The sequence below is a fragment of the Vulpes vulpes genome, chromosome 8 (genome assembly GCF_048418805.1).
Source record: "Vulpes vulpes isolate BD-2025 chromosome 8, VulVul3, whole genome shotgun sequence".
NCBI classification, from domain to species: domain Eukaryota; kingdom Metazoa; phylum Chordata; class Mammalia; order Carnivora; family Canidae; genus Vulpes; species Vulpes vulpes.
The window spans coordinates 98,898,791-98,921,946 of NC_132787.1; the positions used below are offsets into that span (position 1 = coordinate 98,898,791).

The 23,156-nt window shown below is 39.5% G+C and overlaps 1 protein-coding gene across 1 annotated transcript in view; it reads right to left on the bottom strand.

Annotated features, from left to right (window-relative positions):
• Positions 1-3,698, bottom strand: part of VSNL1 (visinin like 1) — a 101,894-nt gene extending 98,196 nt beyond the window's left edge. The window contains exon 1 of the mRNA XM_072767667.1: positions 3,204-3,698. The gene's annotated coding sequence lies outside the window, so the exon portion shown is untranslated. The remainder of the gene's footprint in view (positions 1-3,203) is intronic.
• Positions 3,699-23,156: the final 19,458 nt, after the last annotated feature.

The window sequence follows — 23,156 nt, forward strand, 5'->3', positions numbered from 1 at the left end:
CAGGCTCCCTGAGTGGAGCCTGCTTCTCCCTCTGCCTCAATCTCACTGTGTCTCTCATGAATAAGTAAATAAAATCTTAAAAAAAAAAAAAAAACAACAAAAAACTTCCAAGTGTATTTAACTCATCTTTCAAATGAGAAAGAAACTCAGACTGTCTTCCTCAAGCCTTCCCTAATGCCTCAGCTTCTTGCAGGTAAAAATTCCTGGCATTTCCCCAAAGGGGACATCTGTGGTGATCGTGGTTATCTTTCTGAGGACCCAGGAGATTACATTTTTCCAAAGAAGCACAGGAGGGTCTGGATTATCTTTAAAAGGCCTAGAGCTTTACTCTATGGGCATGTGGGAGAAAAAAATGAGAGAGAAATAGAAAAATCGAGTGAGAGGAAAAGAGAAAATACAAAGAAGGAAAGAGAAGAAGGCCCAGGTAGGTTGATATGATTGCTTGCTTTGCAGTCCCAGTGCAGCAAGACAGAGGAGGCAGCTGTGCAAGTGCTTTCCAAGCCCTAAAGGCTTTGCAAGCTGCACTGCTGTCCTCTGGAGCGCCCACTTCAGGCTGAGCCACTCCAGCATTCTTCCTTCAGTCTTCCTGCCCCCCACCCCTCCCCTTCTCTGCAGGTGGCTGCATCTGGAGGATTTCCATGAAGGCTGGGGACAGTTAAGCATCTTGGATTTGGGTTCTGCCTTCTAGGAGCCAGAGGAGGGTTGGCAAAACCCATTGTGTGTTGACACTGCAGCTGCCTCACCACGCCAGGTCCCAGGTCCTGCAGCTGCAGCAGTTTGGGAAGATGCAAGCTGGGTAGAAGAGTGAGGAAGGCGCCTGCAGTGTCTCCAAAGGCTGGAATCCCTGAAGGTTTTGGGCGGAGAGGAGATGGAGAGGGGCCTGAACAGACCTCAAACAGGAGCTTTGAGTGGTGTGGCAGTTCTTTCTCAGAAAGAATAAAATAAAATAAAATTCCAAGGATTCCAAAGAAATTAACTGAGATGCAGAGGAGGCCAGGAAGACCAGGTTAAACATTGAAAAGGTGGGTATATTGGAGGTGAGGGGCAATAGAAAAGAGATAGAAAGAGACCTTCCAAGAAAGGAGAAATGATACAGTGTGAAAAGGAATCCTTGGGACTCTCTTGAAAGATGTGCTGGGGACCAGACAATTGTTTATTTGAAGACTTTAGCAATGTCACTGAGGATGATAAACGTGTAGAGAGAAAGGGGACATTACCACTCCACATCACTCTGTAATTGTTTATTTCCATAGACTAGAAGTTAATTGACTTTTCCCCAGCTCTGTAGTTCTGGGCCTCAGTTTCCTCATCTGTAAAACAAGGGGTTTGGGCTAGATGCTTTTGAAGGTCTCTGCCTGATGTGACTCTCTCTGTCAGCCTAGGAGCCAGGGTATCTGATACTAAGCATCTCTGAGATTCCCCATTCTTCCTGCACTGCCCATTTATCAATGCAGTGTAAAACATCTGCACCATTCATGAAGCAGATTCCAACTCTCAGTGATGATGGGGAGTATGGCTCAATTATGACAAGACATTGATCCTTGAGCCCTGGAGTAAGGAAGGGAAGAACAGTCATTTACACTTCGGGTTTCCAAGGTTAGATATAGTCTGGAATATTTTATTTTCAGAATTGATCCTTTGTAAATTGTAAATTCCTTTGAGGGGTTCGAAATAGTTGGACCGACTAAAGGGCCAAGGGGTCCTATAATGATCTGCCTTATTTTAAGGAAAATTTATGTCACTACAGAAATTGAATCTGCTTTTTCATGGAAATCCAGCTCACACTGGCCACATTCTTCTCTTGTCTGCCTGCTTCATGCCATTCTGCCAACTGCTTCAGTGCAGCATTTTCTGGAGTTATTAAACACCCAAGCTTAATGAGAGTGCACTTATGGGTGAAGTATTCAATGATGCAGAACCATCTCCCCTTCTCAACACACGTAAGCAGTTTAGATCATAGTGGAGATAAAATATGTTTTCGTAAGTTTTATTTTTGTCTCAACCTGAAATTCCTTGAATTTTTTTAAAATTAATATGTAGGAATACAACTCCTTCGCTCCTCTTGTCTTTGAGTGGGATTGTGACACACAGATAGTATCCACTTGTGTTTTCTACACCCACTAGCATTTCCATTTCATTTTAGTCTCCAAAATATGGGCAGGAGCACAACTCTAGAAAAATGGATTCCCACTCTCGCATCTCACAGGGCACACTGATCCGTGCGGTGCTGAGCACTTGCACGGAGCCTCACCATCTCCTCCGACCCTCACCGTGATTCACCAGTGCCCCCGGGTTTCCATAGGGGGTTTGACCTTGCAAAGACCCTGCTTCAATTTCTGGGCAAGGAACAACCCATTTTAACTCAAAACACAAAACGACCTTTTCTCCTTTAAAGAAAGGCTACCAAATGTAACACATCTGGGCTTACATTTCTCTAACCTGCATTCCAGAATGTGAATACGGGATGCAAAGGCAGGTAACTAGTTTGGGTCTGACAGTTCCCATTCAGAGGCTCTGAGACTCAGACTCTGTTCAAAACAGACGGCTGACTATGTGGTTGAGCATCTTTCCTTTTTTTTTTTTTTTTTTTGCCCATTCACCATCATGACGAAAAATCAAAACCGAAAAAATTTCTGCTCATTTCTCAATACTAAGAAAAGAGCTTCTTTTGCGCCTCGCTTCGTGGCTCTAAACACTAACATCCCGCTTGGAAACCAACCCTGCTTTCCACACCGCATCTCGTCTACTCAGTTTCACTTAGCAAACACCTTCACTGCTCTTCCACGGTGAGAAAAATGGTGCACCAACCCCACGGATGACAGGTTGGTACTTGACTGCTCAATAGTTTTATCAGCAACCGGAAAACTTCACAATCGGTCAATTAGCTACTTAAATCCGAGTAAGGCAATCTGCTTATTTATAGACTTCCACTAAAAAGCACCTCTGTTCCACCTATCTTAAATCTAGCCCAAGACAATCTCCTAAACACGCCGCATATCAACACTCCTCCTTCCCCCACCCCCATTATCCCAAAAGATCCCCCCACTAAGAACACATTCAGATGGTCAGCATTAACCAGAGCAATGGTCACCGTGCAGTTAGAGGCATCTATGCAAAGTATGTGACAATACCCAAAGCATCTCTCAGACAACTGGCTGTACTACACATGCAGAAAAGCAAAGAAGATTGCATTTTCCACTTACAGTTATAGCGCTGCGCACGGTCACTTAATGAAAATGATAAAACTCAACAGTTCTTTATATGTATGTATAATTCAGATAAACGGTTAAGCCGTCTCTCTGTGTGGTTCTCTCGCGCTCTTTTTTTTTTCCTCTGGAGCTCTAGGCTGCTTAAATCCCTCTTGGATCGCGCCTCGCAAACCCAGCCGCCGCCGCAACAAGCTCGGGTAAGTCTATGCTGCAGATTGGGAATCCCATAGAAAACCTAGGGTCGCTGGAGCGGGATGCGCAGGCGCGCGAGCCGCCGCCTCTCGAGGCACCCCCTCCCCTTTCTCCTCCTCCCTCCTCCAGCTCCGCAGCCCCAGCTCCGGGAGCTCAGGCGCCGGTGACCAAAAGCAGCCCGGCGTTGGCGCATGCTCAGTTGGAGGGGCTCGGAGTGCCCGCGGGTGGATTCCATATCTCCGGATTTTAGCAGAAACTCAAAAGGAAAGTGCCGAGGCACAGGGAGCCTGGCTCCCGGAGCAGCCTGCACCTGGACGGGCGGTGGGGACAGCGAGTTGGGCTCGCCACACCCCACCCTTATGGAGTCTGATGGTGGAGGCGAAGGCCAGAGATGGGACCCTTGGGGCCCTCCATCCCCACGGCTCCCAGCCCTAGAGGGGGGCCCTCAGCCCACCCTTTGTCAGGCTGTAAGGTGACGAAGAAAACTGCAGAAATCCTTTTCTCGACTGGAAGCGTCCCCCCAGCTAGCTGTGAGCACCTCTGCCCGGCTCACTGTGAGGCAGTAGTTATGGGGAACACCTTCCTGGGCCGTTTCATCCGAGGGTCTTAACCTGGGGGTACTGGGAGCCGGGCCTTCTAGTACCCCAGGGCCCAGGACCGTCCCGTCCTGGAGAAATGTGTGTTGAAGGGAGCTGGGTCCGAGGCGTCTTGCCCCCTGTGACCTTGGCCACATCATGCTAACCATCAACAAACATTTAACAAGTGCCTGCAGTTACGCAGTTAATAAATATTGAATATGCTCGGTGGGGGGAATGGATGGGGCGGGGGGGGGGGGACAAACCATCCTTGGAATACAGGGCTGAGGGCTTGGACTAGGCGATACTATAAAGCCCCCTTTTGTGTCCATTAACGATGCCGGTGTTTGCTCGCCCTCCCCCCTTCTCCCCACTGTCCTGCCAAAGCCTAGAAGACTTGGCAGGGAGTAGTGCCCAGTAAATGTTTGGTGGCTTCCCTACCAGGAAAGCAAGAATTCCCAGATGTTCCCAACCCGATCAGTGTCCTCAAGTGCTTATGTTTGCACACTCAACAGTTAGGCATTAACCAACTACTTACTATTAGCCACTGTTGGGGGACAAATGCAGTGAACAAAAGCCCATCCTGAGATTTACATTCAGGCTGGAGTTCTGTTTTCAAGGGAGGGGAGTTGGGGGGGGGGGCACAGTGAAGGTCTAGGGTCTCCTTAAGTAGAGAGAGACCTTTACCATTGCACACACCTATCACGTTCAGGAAAACTGCAGTTCTGAGGACACCAAGAGCATCTCCCACGGCCAAAGGGCTCTAAGGGCTCTGCACTGACCAATCTCCCGTTGCCAGGAGGGCGCCGCTCCTAGCTACCAGATCCGGGAGTCCAGCTTGGAAGCGCTGGAGGCTACTTAAACGAAGACCAGGAGAAACTCCACCCCAGCAGTCTCTGGCTTTGGAAAAGGCTGGTGCTCGGTGAGGACCCCCGGTCGTGACGCCCGAGCCGGACGCTCCCAGCCAACCAGGGCAGCCCAGAGCCGCCAGGAACGCGCGTTCCCGGGCCGGGCGCCCCGGGAAGGTGGCGCGGAGCGGGGAGCGCTCCCGGGACTCCGGGGACGCCGCTCGCAGAAGTCCCGTCCCCGCGGGGCTGCTCCGCCGGTGCCGGCGAGCGCGGAAACCCGGAGCGCGGAGCGGAGCGGCGCGGAGCAGGGCGCGCTGCGGCAGCCGAGCACGCTGAGTCCGGCGGGCGCCAGCCCCGCGCTCCCGGGCCGCAGTGCGCACTGCGCAGCGCGGCTGGTGGCCCGTCCTTTGCGTTGCTTGGGCTGGAGTGGAGGCAAAAGGCGGTTCTGCATAAGGCGCCTCGGTTGGCCGTGGAGCCAGCCTCCAAAGCCTTCAAAGTAATTTCTCGTCTTTGGTCGACTTCCCCTCCCAAAGCATTTTTTCCGCCGGGCTGTCTGGTTTCCCTCTGGAGAACAGGCTCGGCGCTGCCAACTGCAGCCGCCGCAGCAAAGGGTCACGAAGCTGTTCCTCCGCTTAGAAGAGACGTGCCTGGTTGTGCGCCCCGGCAGTCTCTTGCGTGGCATTGTTCGCTTTTAGACAACTTACTTTTAACTTGTGCTTAGGAAAAAACGAACACGGTACTTTAAAGCGTGTTCTGTTGTCGGGGAGATTTAATTTAGATGTTTGCGCTTTTGTGAAGCAGCTTTGTCTAATTGGACAGACAGTAAATTTTTTTTTTTTAAGTTTTATTTGCACGGAAGCGCTGTTTGGCGTCCTTAAGGCGCTATCTTCTTTTTAAATCTCCAGCTATTATGCAACTTTATTTTCTTAAGCTGTAATGTTTTATATATATATATATAAAATATATATAGAAAATATAAATATATATATATATTTGTGTGTGTGTGTGTGTGTGTGATGCCTTTTGGTCGAGTTTTATGTGCAGCCTGAAATCACCGTAGGGAAGCAAATTCTAAAAGACACCAAAGGAATATTATCGTTTGAATTACAGAAAGCAGTTCCCCTCTTTAGGATGGTAGGATGAACTTGAAAAGAGGAATATGGTAGGCACTAAAAAGCAGGAAACCCCCTGGGTTTTTGTTGTTGTTGTTGTTGTTGTTGTTGTTTGTTTGTTTCCTTCTTTCGGCATTTGCAGGTGTCGCTGGTGATCTCAGAAGCGCCGAGGTGCCTGGTGCTGCGCTCTGCGCCCGCCCGGCGTGGAGGAACTGGAATACCGCACCCTGCTGAGTGCAGATGCCCTTGAGCTGTAGCAGTAGTCCCATCGCTTAAAGCCCGTCCCCAGCTCTGTGGATGGAAAGCGGTGTGAGGTTTCATACTCTGGAGATTTGGGGGTGGGGGTGGGTGGGGAGGAGAGGAAGGTGCTGTAGAGAGTTTTGGGTACCCCCCCCCAAAATTGTATTGTTTTCCGAGGTAGCCTTGCTTCCACCTCACTCTTTCCCAGATTCAAACAAACAAAATAAAACCAAGAACGACCTTTTAGGTGTACACAACTTCTTTTAATATTGGCATCCACCTTAATCGAGACATGGGCAAGTTGAACACGGAGAACGGTAGTAAAAGTACAAAACGCAGGGAGGATAACAGGTCTGAACTAGTGTTTCTCTGAGCTCATGGTAATATTATTTATTAGACATGCTGTGTATAAAACATATGAGCCAAGGAGGGTGCAACTTAAGGCATGGGGACATTTAGGAAATTGGAAGGAAAATTAGGTGTTTGAAAGTCAGCCTTAGACAATGAAAAGAGACAGGAATGGGAAAAATGGATTTACACTCATTTAAATTCATGCAGACTAATGATAGTATTCTTACCTAGGTATAGTGTCTGTTTCAGAAAGCTAAGGGTATTAATCCTTACAGAGGAGATGCATTACATAAAATAATTGTGTTTATTCTGTTTTATTTATCCTATTTTTAAAAAATATGGGGATAGACTAGGATGGCTGGGTGGCTCAGTGGTTGAACGTCTGCCTTTCATTCAGGTCATGATCCCAGGGTCCTGGGATCTAGTCCCACATCACGCTCCCCACAGGAAGCCTGCTTCTCCCTCTGCATATGTCTCTCTCTCTGCATCCTAAATAAATAATATATATAGATATAGATGTAGATATATAGATATATAATCTTTAAAAAAATATGGGGATAGACCAATGAAATAAAGCAACTTTCTAAGATCAACAGGAAGTTATTACCTAGAATAAAACTATACAGTAATTTTTCTAACCGAAAGTGTTTCATTGTACGTTTGTATTCCTTCTACATGTTTTTTAAAATAAGTGGAAAAATGCAAGACTGTGAGGGAGTGAATCCCATGCAGTTAGGGAGTGGGTTCCATGCCTCTGTGCAGAAGAGGGATTGACAGTCCTAGAGTTGGTTAATGAACTCCATAGACCATTCCTCCCAGTGCACCCCTGATTTATCTCTAATCTATGGCTGAATCTAAATTCATTTTGGAAGATTATTCTTAGCTATGTCACCAGTTTCCCTTAGAAATTGAACAATTCACAATAAAAGTTTCTTAAATCCCTGCTGAATGAATTATTGTCAAAGCTTTGAGTTTCCTGGAAGTTTCTTGGAGTCTTAGAAATGGTTAAGGCAGATGCAGGTGCTCTGCCCCCACAAGAATATAAAGTGTGTTATTCCATTCTACCTTCCACATTTGGGCCTAACCTATAGATTCCCAGCAGGGCTTTTAGGTTGGAAATTTTCATCATTATTATGTGTTTTCACCACACAAAAGAAAGGATAATAGCAGAATTGCACTGAATATGATTTCTTTTTTTTCTCTTCAATGACTTTTTAGGTAGTCCTGTATGCTAGTCTGTACTCTTTTTTAGTTGTGTGAATAGCCACTCCAAATATAATCATGGATTCATATTCTGGAGCTTCTGTACTTTGAAAACCATCTGATGCCAAAGGGTCTTCAAAAGCCCTTTTTGCTTAAAGTAGATCTTACTAACTAGTTTCTACATTCAATCTTTATTTTCCTTAATATAGTTCCTTTGAATTTTAAATGGTACTCTTAAACTCGACAGAGGATGTTAGCATAAAATATGAAGAAAAATAAAAATAGTGAATTCTTCACTCCTTCTGAGACTACCAACAAAAACAAACTCACATCCTTTACCAGAAGATTTTCACAGTTGGGTTTATATTTTCACCTACTGCTTGAAGGAGGAAAGGAATAGTGGGACTCCCACATTTTTTAGAGTTCTTATTATATTCCCGCTTTAAAGTTCATTTGACCATCCTAAGGAGGTACAGGAAGAGAGAGTGATCGTTGGTGACTCCTGTTTTTCCTCCAGAATATAGATTTAGTACCTGTATTACAGTCTCAAAGAGAGTGGGTTGTATTGATTTTTTAAAAAGAAAAAAAATGCATAAGTAACTAATGGTGTTTAGCAGTGGTAGCTGCAGGTTGAATTCCTTTTGATCTCCCTCATTCATTTACCCAACACCTATTGAGTACCTACTTTGTGCCAGGCAGTGTTCTGAGCACTTTATATGCAATATTCCATTTCACAATGACTTTATTTATGTACAGGTACTATTATAACCTTTCTTACAGATGAGGAGGGAACTGAGGCAACATATGTATTAGTAATATCTCCAGAGGTCTGCTTCAGTTGGCTCAGTTTCTCCTTCTTCACTGCGTTCTAATTAATGTTATGATTCTCCCTCTATAATTTCTACTTTTTAATCCACCTATACACCTATGCAAGCCAAATATTGTGAATACTATGATTATCTTATTTCTCTTCAGCAGTCTCTCATTTTCTCCTGAGCAAACTTTAAACCCTAAGTCATGTATTCAGAATCTTTCACCATGTGGTAGACTGCTACTTGTCTGCCTTAACTACAGAGCATCTAATTTGGAAAGGGAAGGAGGGAGGAAACAGGCCCAGAGAAAAGTTCACTTTTCCCAGCATTCCTGCATTTTCATCTATTGCATGAAGGAGAATAGAAACAGAAGGATCTCTTTTTTTTTTTCCTATTCTTACTATATTTCTCCTTTAAATTCATTATACCATCCTAAAGAAGTTTTCCAGAAGAGAATGACTATTGGTGATCTTCAATCCAGTCTTTTCTCTCGCTCTCCAGTTTCTTTTTTCTTTTCCATGTTTTCTTTTTTTTTTTTTTTAAAGCAGACTTCATACCCAGCATGGAGCTCAACTTGGGGCTTGAACTCACCATCCTGAGATCAAGATCTGAACTGAGATCAAAAGTCTGTTGCTTAACTGACTGAGCCCCCCAGGTACCTCTTGCTCTCCAGTTTCTTGTTTACAATTGCCTACAGAACATCTTCATGCAGATTTTTTACAGATACCTCAAACTTAGCATAGACAAAATTATCTCCTCTGCCCTCCACTTTTGCCAGTCTCTGTGCACCCTAGCATTTTGAAGGTGTTCACTCTCAACCCAGTGCTCTAAATCAGAACTTTGGGTATCACATTCAGCTCTTCTACCTCTCCTTCCCTGTCAAAGCGTTACTCAAATCCTGTGAATTCCATTTTCTGAATGTCTCTCAAATCCATGCCTCACTGCCACTGTTAGTTCATTTAGCCTTTCATCATCTCAGTGCTGGACTTGTTCTTTTTCATTCTCATGACTTGCAAAATTTCACATAAAATCACATTGCCCTTTAAAAAAAAACTATTGAGTAGTTTCTCATTGAAATGATAAAACTAAATTCCTTTGCACACCATACAAGACTTACATGCTGGCTCTTGCATACCCTAGCCCAGTCTCCTGCCACATCTCTTTAATGTTAATGTTCTATGCTCCATCATACTGCAGAGCTGTACTTTTATTTCTCTGTACTTTTGTGTATGCTCTTTCTCTCTTCTTGGGAAACTCTTCTTTGTCTTGCCTGGAAGATTTCTGTTTTAATACTTCAAATTCAGCTGAGACATTATTTCTTAACAGAAGAGTCTTTCTTTTTTAAAAACTTTTATATATATTTTTAAGATTTATTTATTTATTTGACAGAGAGTGAGAGCACAGACGGGGCAGGGGCAGAGGGAGAGGGAGAAGCAAACACTCTACTGAGCACAGAGCCCAATGCAGGACTCAATGCAGGGCTGGATCCCAGGACCCTGGGATCATGACTTGAGCCAAAGGCAGATGCTTAACCAGCTGAGGCACCCATGTGCCCCAGAAAACTCTTTTTCTTCCTAGCACTTATAAGACAATTTATAGAGTTGTTGTCAAGATTAATTGAAATCGTATACAGGAGAATACAAACTATTTAAGCTCTATTTAAACATAAGATATAATGGACTCTATTTGAACATAAGATATGGAATGGCAATTTGTCTATCAATTATTAAGGAAAAGCATTATGTTATCTATTTTTTAAAGCTTTATTTATTTATTTTAGAGAGAGTGTGTGTGTGTTTGAGCAGGGGAGGGAGAGAGGCAGAGGGAGAGGGAGGGAGAATCTCAAGTAGACTCCATGATGAGTGTGAAGCCCCACCACGTGGGCTCGATCTCATGACTCTGAGATCATGACTTGAGCCAAAACCAAGAGTGGGTTATGTAACTGACTGAACCACTCAGGCGCTCAGGCACTCCTGCTTTTCATTTCAAAATGCAAAATGAATGTATGGTATTGGTATAAAAACAAAACTCTTGAATTGTTTTAACTAGTATATGGTCCTTGATTGAATTTAGAGTTAGTAATTGCTATAAAGAAATTTGAAATATTTATATATGTATGTCTTATACCTTGGTTGCATTACTATCACACAAATAAAATCCACATTCAACATATTTAAAAGCACTTGGAAGCCAATTGATTTTCAATGTTTTTTTATCCTATTGTCCTTTTTTTTCTGTTTTTCTGGACATTCAGCATAAATTGTATGCATCAAACTATTAAAAAACCCTCATATTTTACAGGTTTTTTTTTCATATTTATAGGTTTTAAATGATTTCATCATCCTTATGTGATCCCCAGATACCATTATCCTCATTTTATTTATTTACTTATTTTAAAAGATTCATTTATTTGTTTTAGAGAGAGAGAAATTGAGATACAGAGAGAAGGAGGGACAGAGGGAGAGAAAGAATCCAAAGCAGAGTCCGTGCTAAACACAGAGCCCAACACACGGCTCGATCTCACAACCCTGAGATCACAACCTGAGCTGAAACCAAGAGTCTGACGCTCAACCAATTGAGCCACCAAGATGCCCCATCCTCATTTTATATATGAGATTATCAACTCTTTAGAAAGTCCAAGTTATAATACTTCCTAGAAGTTATGTGGTTATAATGTGGTGGGACTAGGTGCATGCAATTCGGTAATCTAATTTTATTTTTTCAGTAGTTACTCTCCGATACTAAAGAATGTTCTGCTAGTTTCCATCTTTCTCAATTTCCAGTTCTTGCTTGGTATGACAAGAGCATGCAGTAGTAGATTATAATCTAGGAAGTAGATGAGTTACTATTGCTTGGACTATTAAAGTTAAAAAACATAAATGTTTGCCTTACTTTTTTTTTTAATTTTTTAATTTTTTTTTTTTTTTTATTTAGGAAACCAGAGTTCATGACAAACCCAAAGACAAAGGGTGCTGGGCATCTATTAGCAGTTGAATTTTTTTTACACTAAAACTGCAGATTATTCATTCATTAAAACACTTATTTTTACATTCCCCTCCCCCCCAACTCAGAGCCATCAAAGAATCCACTTTTATTCAAATTCCTTGTAATATAACAAAGATGGAACTATTTTATTGATTAATTGCCTATAGTTTTCCGCTGAAAATTTGGTGATCCATTGAAATTTGGTGATTGAGATGCACTTTAGTATTTTAGACTAATTTTGTGTATTTTGGAGGCAAAGATTGGAATTATGCACAAGCCAAAGAATGTCAGGGATTTTCAGCAACCACCAGAAGCTGGAAGAAAGGCATGGAACAGATTTTTCTTTAGAGCCCCCAGACCATAGTGACACTTCGATTTCAGATTTCTGGCCTCCAGAACGATGGGAGAATAAATTCGTTTTAAGATACCCGTTCTATAATACCTTGTTATATCTCACAAGAAATATAGAGAACTGCATTTAAATACAGCATTTGGCAATTAAATTTACAATAAAGAATAGTGAGATGATAGAATGATAGAGTTTTCAACAAATAGATATACTTTTTTTGTCCCCCTGTGAAAACCACTGGATTTTAAGTTAAGACATGGATTCAAGAACCAACTTTACTATCTATTGGGTGTGATCCTGGGCAAATCACTTGAGTTTCCTTCTTGACTTGTTTTCCTTATTTATAAATTGAGGAAGATATAAAGCTCTACTTAAAAAGTGGGTCTCTACAGTTCAAAATTTCAAGATATTGGGTATCCACAAGATTCTAGATGGTAAAGGAATAGTGCTAATTTGCATCTAGTTGATATTGAGCTAGTTTCTTCCAACTGAAAACTACAGGCATACTTCATTTTATTGTGTTTTGCTTTATTGAGCTCTGCAGATACTGTGTTTTTTTTTTTTTTCTTTACAAATTGAAGGTTTGTAGCAATGCTGCTTCAAGCAAGTCTATTGGTACCATTTTCCCAACAGCATTTGTCACTTTGTGTCTTTGTGTCATATTTTGGTAATTTTTGCAGTATTTCAAACTTTCTGAATACTATTATATTTGAATTGCTGCAATCTCATGATAAAACTTGATGAATGGGGAGTTGCTTCTTATGGATGAGCAAAGAATGTGGTTTTTTGAGATGGAGTCTACTCCTAGTGAAGATTCTGTGAAGATTGTTGAAATGACAACAAAAGATTTAGGTACTACATAAGGTTATTTGATAAAACAGCAGTAGGGTTAAAGGTGACTGACTCCAATTTTGAAAGAAGTTCTACTGTGGATAAGATATTATCAAACAGCATCCTAGGCTATGCAAAAGTCATTCATGACAGGAAGAATGGATTTGGTAAACTTCATTGATGCTTTAAGAAATTGCCATAGCTACCCCAACCTTCAGTAACCACTATACTGATCAGTCAGCTGCCATTAACATCATGGCAAGACCCTCCATCAGCAAAAAGATTATGACTCACTGAAAGCTTGGATGATGATTGGCATTTTTTAGAAATAAAGTATTTTTTAAATTAAGGTATGTGCATTTTTTACATCATGCTATTGCACACTCAGTAGGCTACTGTATAGTGCAAACACAACTTTTCTATGCACTAGGAAACCAAAAACTTCATTTCACTTTATTTTGATATTCCCTTCACTGTGGTGGTCTGGAACCAAACCCACAATATCTCTGAACTATGCATGCCTGTAAATTAAATTCATGGTTTTGGTGTTGAGTTTATTTTAAATAATTTCCTTAGAGTCCTTTCATATTGTTTTTCATAAAGAATCAGATTAGGTACATTGATCATAGAACAACTGCTAGAAGTAATACAGATTGTTTTTATTTCCCAGACTAGTTTATAGATGCTCTAATAAAATTGAGTGTTAGTAACTCTGTAATGTTAAATAATATTTTGAAATTAGACTTATATAACACTTGGCCAATGTAATGATTTTTAAAAATAGGCTGTACTATTTAGAACAATTTTAGGTTTGCAGCACATATAATGCTTTCAGAAACATTCACTGACCATAAACCTTAGTGATTTCAGTTATGGAGATTGTAACGTAGTATTAGAAATTCAAGCATATTGCTTTGGATTGGATGAAGAATAAGACTAAATAATAAATTGATTGTATTGCTTCTTTAATATATTGTAGGCCCTGGTATTTATGAGGGCTATGTCTTAAGACCTTCCTGACCTTCCAATATATGAATATCACTCCAGGGATCCCTGGGTGGCGCAGCGGTTTAGCGCCTGCCTTTGGCCCAGGGCGCGGTCCTGGAGACCCGGGATCGAATCCCACGTCGGGCTCCCGGTGCATGGAGCCTGCTTCTCCCTCTGCCTATGTCTCTGCCTCTCTATCTCTCTCTGTGACTATCATAAGTAAATAAATAAAAAATAAAAATAAAAAAAGATTTAACGATTGTCAAGGTGACGTCGCTAAAAAAAAAAAAAAAAAAAAATCACTCCAGGACAAAATTGCTTTGTTGATAAAGTGGCCATAATATTGCCTATTTACAGAGTCTTAAGTGATTGATAGAATATGTTAGATAAGAACAACAATCTAGTCAGTTTCTTGACTTACCAGTTTAGTTATCAGTTATAAGTACCAAATTTATAGTTGTGTAAAACTCACATTTGTGCTTTAGCAAGATAGCATATTGTGTCATTATAACCTTTAAGATCATTCACAAATAGATACAGATCAAGGATTAAGTCTATAAAGGCCACATTCTATTAAAATTCTGCTATGGGTAAACATTAAAATTTTTATACATCAGTGTACTCCTTGAAAAGTAAGTAATTGAAACTTGAGATCATCAGTCATTTTGAAAGCAATTTGAATCCAGTGAATGAAGTCAGTTTTGGAAAAAGCTAAGGTTTACTCTTCAGTCTTTATGAATTCAACATGCATTTTATAAATAATTATTTCTAAATTCTTGTAAATAGAGTGAAATTCTTTCTCCTCAGGAGCTAATAAATGTATTAATCTAAGAGAAAGGAACTTTAATGGCATTATTTAGGTTTATATCCTTCCTATCGGAATGACTTGCCACTTTGGTGGAAAGAATACAGTAACTCTACTTTTATTCTTATTATCTTTATTATTTAATGCAGATTTATGCCAAGGTATGGTGTAATATCTTATAAAAATATTTAAAGAAGAAGTGACTTAGTGTTTGAGTTAATTTCCATGAACATCATGTGATTTATGAAAGAAAGAAGAAATTAGACTTGACAGAGGGAATTTCTAGGTTTATTTGCCTAGGCAACAGTTTTTACAATTGGCATTCGACACTAGAACTGAAACACCTTTTGACAATCAGTGTAATCATTTGCAACCCAAAGAATAGGCTTATATTTTATTATTCTACCCTATGTATTTGTCCTGTCCTTGTCCTGTTTTTTTTTTTTCTTTTTTTCTTCTTCTACTGACGAAGACTGTACTAAATTTTTTTCTCTGTTTATTTGGTAGGTTTCTTGGACATGACCGTAGCTTTTCAAGGCCTTTGTAAAAGCTTAAATCTTTTTCCCCCTTATACCTTCTAAGGGTATAAAAAATTTTTTTTAAATGTTTTTTTATGTTTATTTTTATGTTTTGAGAGAGATTGTCAATATGCAAGTGAACACTGAAATCCACATGCTACTGATTTAAAGATTCTTTGCCACTCACTCAAACTAATTTTGGTAAAATGAATTCCAAAATTCAAACATTAAAACTTACCATATTAAACAATAAGTAAAATATCTTCAAAGAGTTACTGCTTCAAAGCCTTTTGATGATGATATCATACCCCAGTAAAAATTCTGCCAGCTTACAATACAGTCAAAATCAGACTACATTAAAGCAAAGCTCACACTTTGCAATCATGTTTTAAAACCAAGCCAACCGTGCTAGTAAAAAGAGATGAGGTTTAATTTCCATCAAGAGTTAAGAGGTTTTTGTGCCCACACAGAGTTTACAGATGTCATGTAATCGTATATATAAGTAGCACAGAATATAAATTATATCATTTTGCTCATTACCATGTATAGTTAGAACATAATAACAGCAACAAAAAGTTGCAGGGAGCATGTAGTTCTGATATTTCTGCCCTTCACAAACATGCTGATGCATTTTAATATACATACTGACGCAAAATCTTCTGCATTTATAGCCTTTCCCACTGTTAAGCTCTGTTTCTGATTTTCCAGCTAGAAATCTGGTGCAATAAAAGTCTAGCAATTTCCTCAATGCAGTATACCTAAACCCAAACTTATCATCTTTTTTTCTCATGATATACTCTTAAATGAATATAACCTCTCCACTCCCCTCTTCTATTAATGTCATCTCTATTGATTTTTCTAATCATTTAGGCTTTAATACTAGAAATTATTGTAGATCCCTTACCCCCATGATAGCACAGTAGTATCAAATTCTAATAATTTCTTAAATATATCACCCCCCATTTGTTTTTGCCCTTCCATTCCTATGGTTTAGTCTCAAATACAGGTCCTTAATATTTCTGGTTTTATGGTAATGGCCCCTAATTTCTGCTAGGGATTGTGCTCTTTCAACTTGTTTCCAATTCATCCTAAATGTGGCCATTAGGTGCATTTTTCTAAAATGCTATTATAAAATACATCTTTCTTCTGAACCAAACCCAAAAATATAGTTTTTCTTATAGCATAAAGTTCACATTTTTTAGGCTGGCATTCAAGAGTCTGAACACCCTAAACTCAGTCTCTTTCCTGTCTGTCTTCTTTCACCTCCTTACAAAAACATTCTCTCTCAAACACACTTGCCTCTTCACTGTTGCCCAAATATGCATTACACATTTGTCTACACCTTTGGTCATGCTCTGTCTTGTTCTTATCCGGAATATATCAACAGTTTATCTTATCTTCAAATCATAAATATTCTTTGTGATGCCTTTAGGTCTACTCCAGTCTTTAATCATTCAATTTTTTTGAACCACAAGTGTATATCATTTATATAATCTATTTAAAATTATACTGAAGGGTTTTTTTTAAACTTTTATATTGTTATTAAATGTTTCTTTTTGTTAATGCCTTGTTTTGTGTCATAACTTCTTGGTATGACACTTGATACAATATTGAATATATAATAGATACTAGTAGATAATGACTGTTTCATTGATTAAAAACTGGCTCCCAGAGTAAATGCCTTTGAATCCTCAGTAATGAGGGCCTTATTTGGCTATATTTAGCAAAACCATTAAAAAACATGATGATGACAACTGATACAGAAAAAAAAAAAATCAGTGTATATTCACAAAAATGGTTAGGTCAATTATTAATGAAAATTAATGAATAAATATGTACAATACTTTAAAAGCAGACTTAATAGTATATTTGAAAAGCAGAATGGTAGCTATATATCAGTGAAGATATTTACTATATTTGGAAATATCCAATGATATACATTTTAATCTCTTTTCCTTTTATGTTCAATCTAGATCAAAAAAATGACAAAGAATTAATTCCTAAGGGGTTCCCATACAACAAAAGGAAAAAAATAAACAATTTGACAAATCAATGGAAAGTCTGAGAAAAGTTGGGAAATCCCCTTAGATGATTTTCTTTAGGGATGAGCTAAGGATTCTTATTCTACAATGTCAAAGAGGTAAATGGGTTACTATTAACAACTATATTTACATAGAGCTTGCTATGTGTGAAGCACTGTTTTACATGTTTTACGTATATTGACTCATAAAATCCTATAACCACCACCTGGGGTGGGTACCATTCCTATCATCCTCACTTTATAGTTTAGGGAATTGAGGCACAGAGGGTTAAGTAATTTACCCAAAGTCACATAGATAAGGACGTGATGGTGCCAGGATTCAAATCGAGTTTAGTTTCAGAATCCAAGCCTTTCTTTTTCTTTCTCTCCTCCTTCTTTCCTCCCTTCCTCCCTTCCTTCCTCCCTCCCTTCTTCCCTCCCTTCCTCCCTCTCTCTCTCACCTCTCTCTCTCTCTTCCTTCCTTCCTTCCTTCCTTCCTTCCTTCCTTCCTTCCTTCCCTCCCTCCCTCCTTCCTTCCTTCCCTCCTTCCTTTCGGAGAAATAAGACATACATACAGAAAAAGATAGCATTATTGAATTTACAACACAATGATCATAAGATGAATATACCACCCAGATAAAGAGCTGGAGGACAGAAGCATGAAGAGGACTCCTGAAGTACAGAATCCATAATCTTATGTTCTGAACCACTCTCTGCATTGCCCCTTAATAGATTTCTGGACATTACTCTCCACCTTAAAGTTCTTATGATGATTTTCAGTTTAAACTGATTGAAATGTATAGTGTTCATTCCTAAAATGCCACAGGAGTCAAAAAAAGAAGAAAAGAAAAGGAAAAAAAAAAGCGTGTATTTCAGGTTGTTTTCTTGACAGTTTAAATGATTTTTCTAAATTAAAATTTTTTAAAGATTTTATTAATTTATTCATGAGAGACACACACAGAGAGAGAGGCAGAGACACAGGCAGAGGGAGAAGCAGGCTCCATGCAGGGAGCCTGACGTGGGACTGGATCCTGGGTCTCCAGGATCATGCCCTGGGCCAAAAGCAGGCGCCAAACAGCTGAGCCACCCGGGCTGCCCTTTTTTAAACTTAAAAACAAAAAAATTTTTTTTGTAATTCCACAAATCCTTGGCAAATTCAGTAAAGGTGCATTTCTGAGCAGGATACCTAAGTAGTTTTGACTCCACACAAACCCTTATGCTCTTGTAGGTCTGTGCTAGAAGAGGAGGGCTGCAGAGGGCTCATGGTGAAGGATGCCGTAGTTTTCTTGCTAGTCTGCTATTTGTCAGCCTCCACTACCAATCTATTCTGCAGATCCATGGACTAGTGTGTTTGGAGTTTAAACTGGCTATTTGGTTTCCATATTAAAGTTCCTGACAAAGTTTGACCTTATATCACTACTTCAAGGATGGGTAATTACAATTTGGGGCAATTCGTTTATACATCAAACCAAATGGAAGCAGTCTTTTCTTCAATGGCACGTAGACATTGAAATACTTGGCCTTTTTTAAAAAAGTCGTTCAATCAGAGAGGGATTTGAAGAGTAAAAGTGGAAACAATGGCATCGCCATTATTACTACAAGCAGAGGACTATTTAAGAGGAAGACACATTTATATTTATATGTTCGTGGCTACAAGCCTATACTTTTCAGAAAAGCATGGCACCCAGTACGCTATTGAGCACATATTCTGTACTAAATATTATTTGAATCGAAATAAGATTGTTTGGAAATAAGATTGTTTCCACCCTTCAAAGATTTATAAGCAAAAACAAAGAAGAAAACCTCTGTGCCTTTCTATACTTTCTTTTATTAAATATTTTATTTATTTATTCATGAGAGACACAGAGAGAGAGAGAGAGAGAGGCAGAGACAAAGGCAGAGGGAGAAGCAGGCTCCCTATGGGGAGCCTGATGGGGGCTCAATCCCAGAACCCGGGGATCACACCCCAAGCCAAAGGCAGATGCTCAACCACTGAGCCACCCAGGTGTCCCTTTATTTTCTTTTGATACAAAAATTGGATGGTCATACAGCATATTACACTAAAATTTTATTTATAATCCTTTGATTATTATATCAATTTTATGTTGGAGAATGCACATACTTATTTTTCCTTTATATTCTAATTAGCACAACTTGGAAATGTAAGGTCACAGTGCTTCTGCTTCTCCTCCCTCTCCCATTTCAGTTTTTCACATATGGGAAAGAAGATCTTCATCCCAATCATGATTACTGAGGCTCTGTCCCTGTTTAGCTACATATTATATTCCAAGACTGCCATCTTTCAATAATTTCTTAAAGATAGCATTGTAACTGTAACCAAGTAGCTCTTATCCTGTGTCTGTTTTTCCAGGTTATTGTCCAAGGACTGGATTAGATGATATTTTAGGAAAGTCACCTCTGGAGTCCCTCTGAGTGGTTTCCAGAGATCATGGCTTTATTTAGCTTTTGGAAAACGATTTTGACTATAGCGTGTGATTAGCATGATTGGCTTTAGGCAAAGTCACAAAGCAAGTGACATTTTGCAACTTTTCTTCCTTTCTATTCATGATTAAGGACCAGGTAAAATAATAAATATTATGCATTTTGATAAGTGTCAGATAACATTACAAAACTCAGCATTATGCTCGCCCTGCTTTTTTTTTTCTCACCTTTTGTAGTTATCTATGAGAAACCTTGAACAATTAGGAATGAGATTGTTCTTTAATAGAATCATGTGACAACACACTGCAATGGGCAACTAAAAATCTCTCCCCATGCCCCCATTACATTCCCTTCCCACTTCCTGTGATTATGGGCTCTCTTTCTGCAAGTCTCCTTTAAAACACTGCTCAAGGGAGTCAAGGCCTTAGTCACATTTTTCTATCATTAACTCTCCATTCTGTTCTTAGAAGATCCACTAACATACAGAACATGCTATATTCAGTTATGAAGAATGTGCCAAAACCATCATTACAATTAGAGAAATTCTAGGGCTATGTTACATTCAGGATAAGGAAGGTAGTATATTATACTCTCTATTTAGATTTAGTTAGGTTTTTTTTTTTTAAAGACTTTATTTATTCATGAGAGACACAGAGAGAGAGGCAGAGATATAGACAGAGGGAGAAGCAGGCTCCCTGCGGTGAGCCTGATGCAGAACTTGATCCCAGGACCTCAAGATCATGGCCTGAGCCAAAGGCAGACGCTCAACCACTGAACCACCCAGGAAACCCTAGATTTAGTTTTTTAAAAATATCACTTATTTTCTTCCAGACACTAGTTGTTTTTCGTCCTGACCGGCTAGCTCTTCCTGTAGCCAGATCTCTTGGGTCAATGCCTTTCCTGATTAATTCATCTTTATTCCTACCTCTCAGTCTAGTGCTAAAGCTGTTTCTCTACTTCCTTTGTCTGTGAGAAAGCAGAGCTCTATTTTTCTGGACCTTAGGTCAATTTTAGTTTCCTAGTTCAACCACTGGTCTGAGGCCACCAAATCCCATTTTTCAAGACCCAGTTCAAGTCTCTCCTCTGTGATGCCTTCCTGCCTACCCTGTCTAGAACTGATTTCATGATACTTGAAATTCCTTATATTTATTTCTTAATAGTGCTTATTTTATATATTACTCACTTGATGTTTATTGAACCCAAAAACTAAAAAAAAAAAAAATTGCCTATTGTATGGCAGATCCATATGCTTTAGAAATACAAAGGTACATAAAGTAAATGTATGGTCATACACACTGTTCCAAGTGTCAAGGAGTTAATAATTTAGTGGAGAAGACAGTATATATACAACTAACCATTATATGATTTTTTTTGGAGAGAGCAGCTCTTTTATTTTGTATACAATAAAACGGCAGTTTAATAATATTGATATTTCCCACAGTAATTGTCACTTTAATAATTTAAGCACCAAAGACTTCTAATCAAATCTTTCCTGTTTTGTAAACTACTGGAATACACAAACATCTACCATTTTGACATTTATTCATCCATTGTATCTTAATTTTTAAAAAACTGAATATTTAAAATGCACTAAAGAAAATTACTTTCCCCTTTTCTTTTTAAGATGAGTGCTCCAAAAGTGGGGTAAATTCAGCTTCCTCACTGTATTTTCTTTTCTTTCTTTTTTTTTTTTTTTTTTTTTTTTTCTTTTTTTCTTTTCTTTCTTTTTATGGTCACTTTGGTAACCACTAGAGTCACTGCCTTGGAAGACAGGATCCTAGTCCTGATCTTTTTGCTACTAGATGTCTGAAATGCTATGGAAAAGTGTATGAAAAAATAACTATGTGGATAGGAAAGGGAGGTATTTTTTATTTTTTTATTGTTCTTTTTCTTAAGATTTTTTTTTTTTTTCTAGAGACAGAGAGCACAAGCAGTGGAGAGGGGCAGAGGGAGAGAGGGAGGCAGACTCCCCGCTGAGCAGGGAGCCCTACAAGGTGCTCAATCCCAGGACCCCGGGATCATGACCTGAGCTGAAGGCAGACACTTAACCTACTAAGCCACCCAGGCACCCCAGGAAAGGGAGTTTTATAGAAAATTATAAGCTCAGAGGAATAGAATGAATGAATGTATCCTTCAAGAATCAGTTTGGAGGCACTGTTCCTTCCTGGGCACCTCCCCTAAGCTTTCAGACTAGGTTTGGTCCCCTCTCTTCAATGCCTGGGTATCCCTCTACTGCAGCACTTACTGTATTATATACTGTAATACACTCATATTATATGTCTGTCTCTTCTGCTATGCTGCAAATTCCTTGAAAAAAAGACTGTGCTTCTTTTCCAATACCTAATACTTAATGAAGTGCCTGCTGCATAATAGATAATTTTAAATGTCTTCTGAAATCATCATCATCATCATCAACAACAACAACAAAATGAGCTTGAAACTGCAAGCAGTTTTGTGTTGCAGAGTGTGAGAGGCATTGGAGAGGGCAACAGCATGGTGAAGAAAAGGCTGGAAAGTAGTGAGGACAAAGTTGTGAAAGGCTGATTAGCCTATATAGTGGGTCATGTATATTATTCTTTTATATGCATATTTCTTGCTAGAATACATTCTTTAGAAGCAAAGGTTATATTTTATGTAATAGTATTTACTTCAGTATAAGGCATACTTCCTTGGACATAATAGATGTTCAGCAAAGGAGAGTTAAATCACCTGAAATGAGAACATCTACTGAAAGTACTTTGAAAATTATGCCATTAGTCAGCTGTCAATGATTATTGATTGATAGCAAGGAGCGACTATTCTCTGCTCTAGATAGTGATGAAAGAAACATTCTTTTGGTCCATAATTTTTTCCTGAACCAAACCTATTTCCATTTTTAAATCATAGCAGTATGAGCAAACTTAAAATACTGAAATAGGGATCCCTGGGTGGCGCAGCGGTTTGGCGCCTGCCTTTGGCCCAGGGCGCGATCCTGGAGACCCAGGATCGAGTCCCACATCGGGCTCCCGGTGCATGGAGCCTGCTTCTCCCTCTGCCTGTGTCTCTGCCTCTCTCTCTCTCTGTGACTATCATAAATAAATAAAAATTTTAAAAAAAAATGTTAAAATACTGAAATAGATACTTTTTGTTTGTGGCAAATTCTGGATTCTCCACTCATAAAAAAGTATCTGATGTGATTAAAACAAACTAATATGGGTTTTTTGGTTGTTTTTTTACATAAGGTTTTTACAATATGTGCTGTCATGAATATAGAGTCTTTCAAATTGTCTGTCTTTGACCTTAACCAGACAAAATATAAAAAACTACTTGGCTGGCTACAGCTGCAATTCTGTGGTGAGAACTGATTTACATAGTAATGTAGCTAAAGTATTGGAAGATAGAATTTGATTCAGTATGACACTGGTAACTGTTTAACAACTGGCTTTCTAGAAAGGAAGATACAAATAAGGAAACCCTGATTCGTAGTATTTGCTGATTTCAGTGATATAAATACTTCCTTATGGTCTACTCCAAAGTACCCACATAAAATATCAAAAATATGTGGTTGGGAAGAGATGCTGACAATCAGTTCATTTGAACCTGTAGGAGCTAGCCCAACACATTGTTAATGTGATGTTAAAAATAACTATTGTAATTTTAAAAAGTTTAATGCACATCTATTTGCATGTGCAACAGTC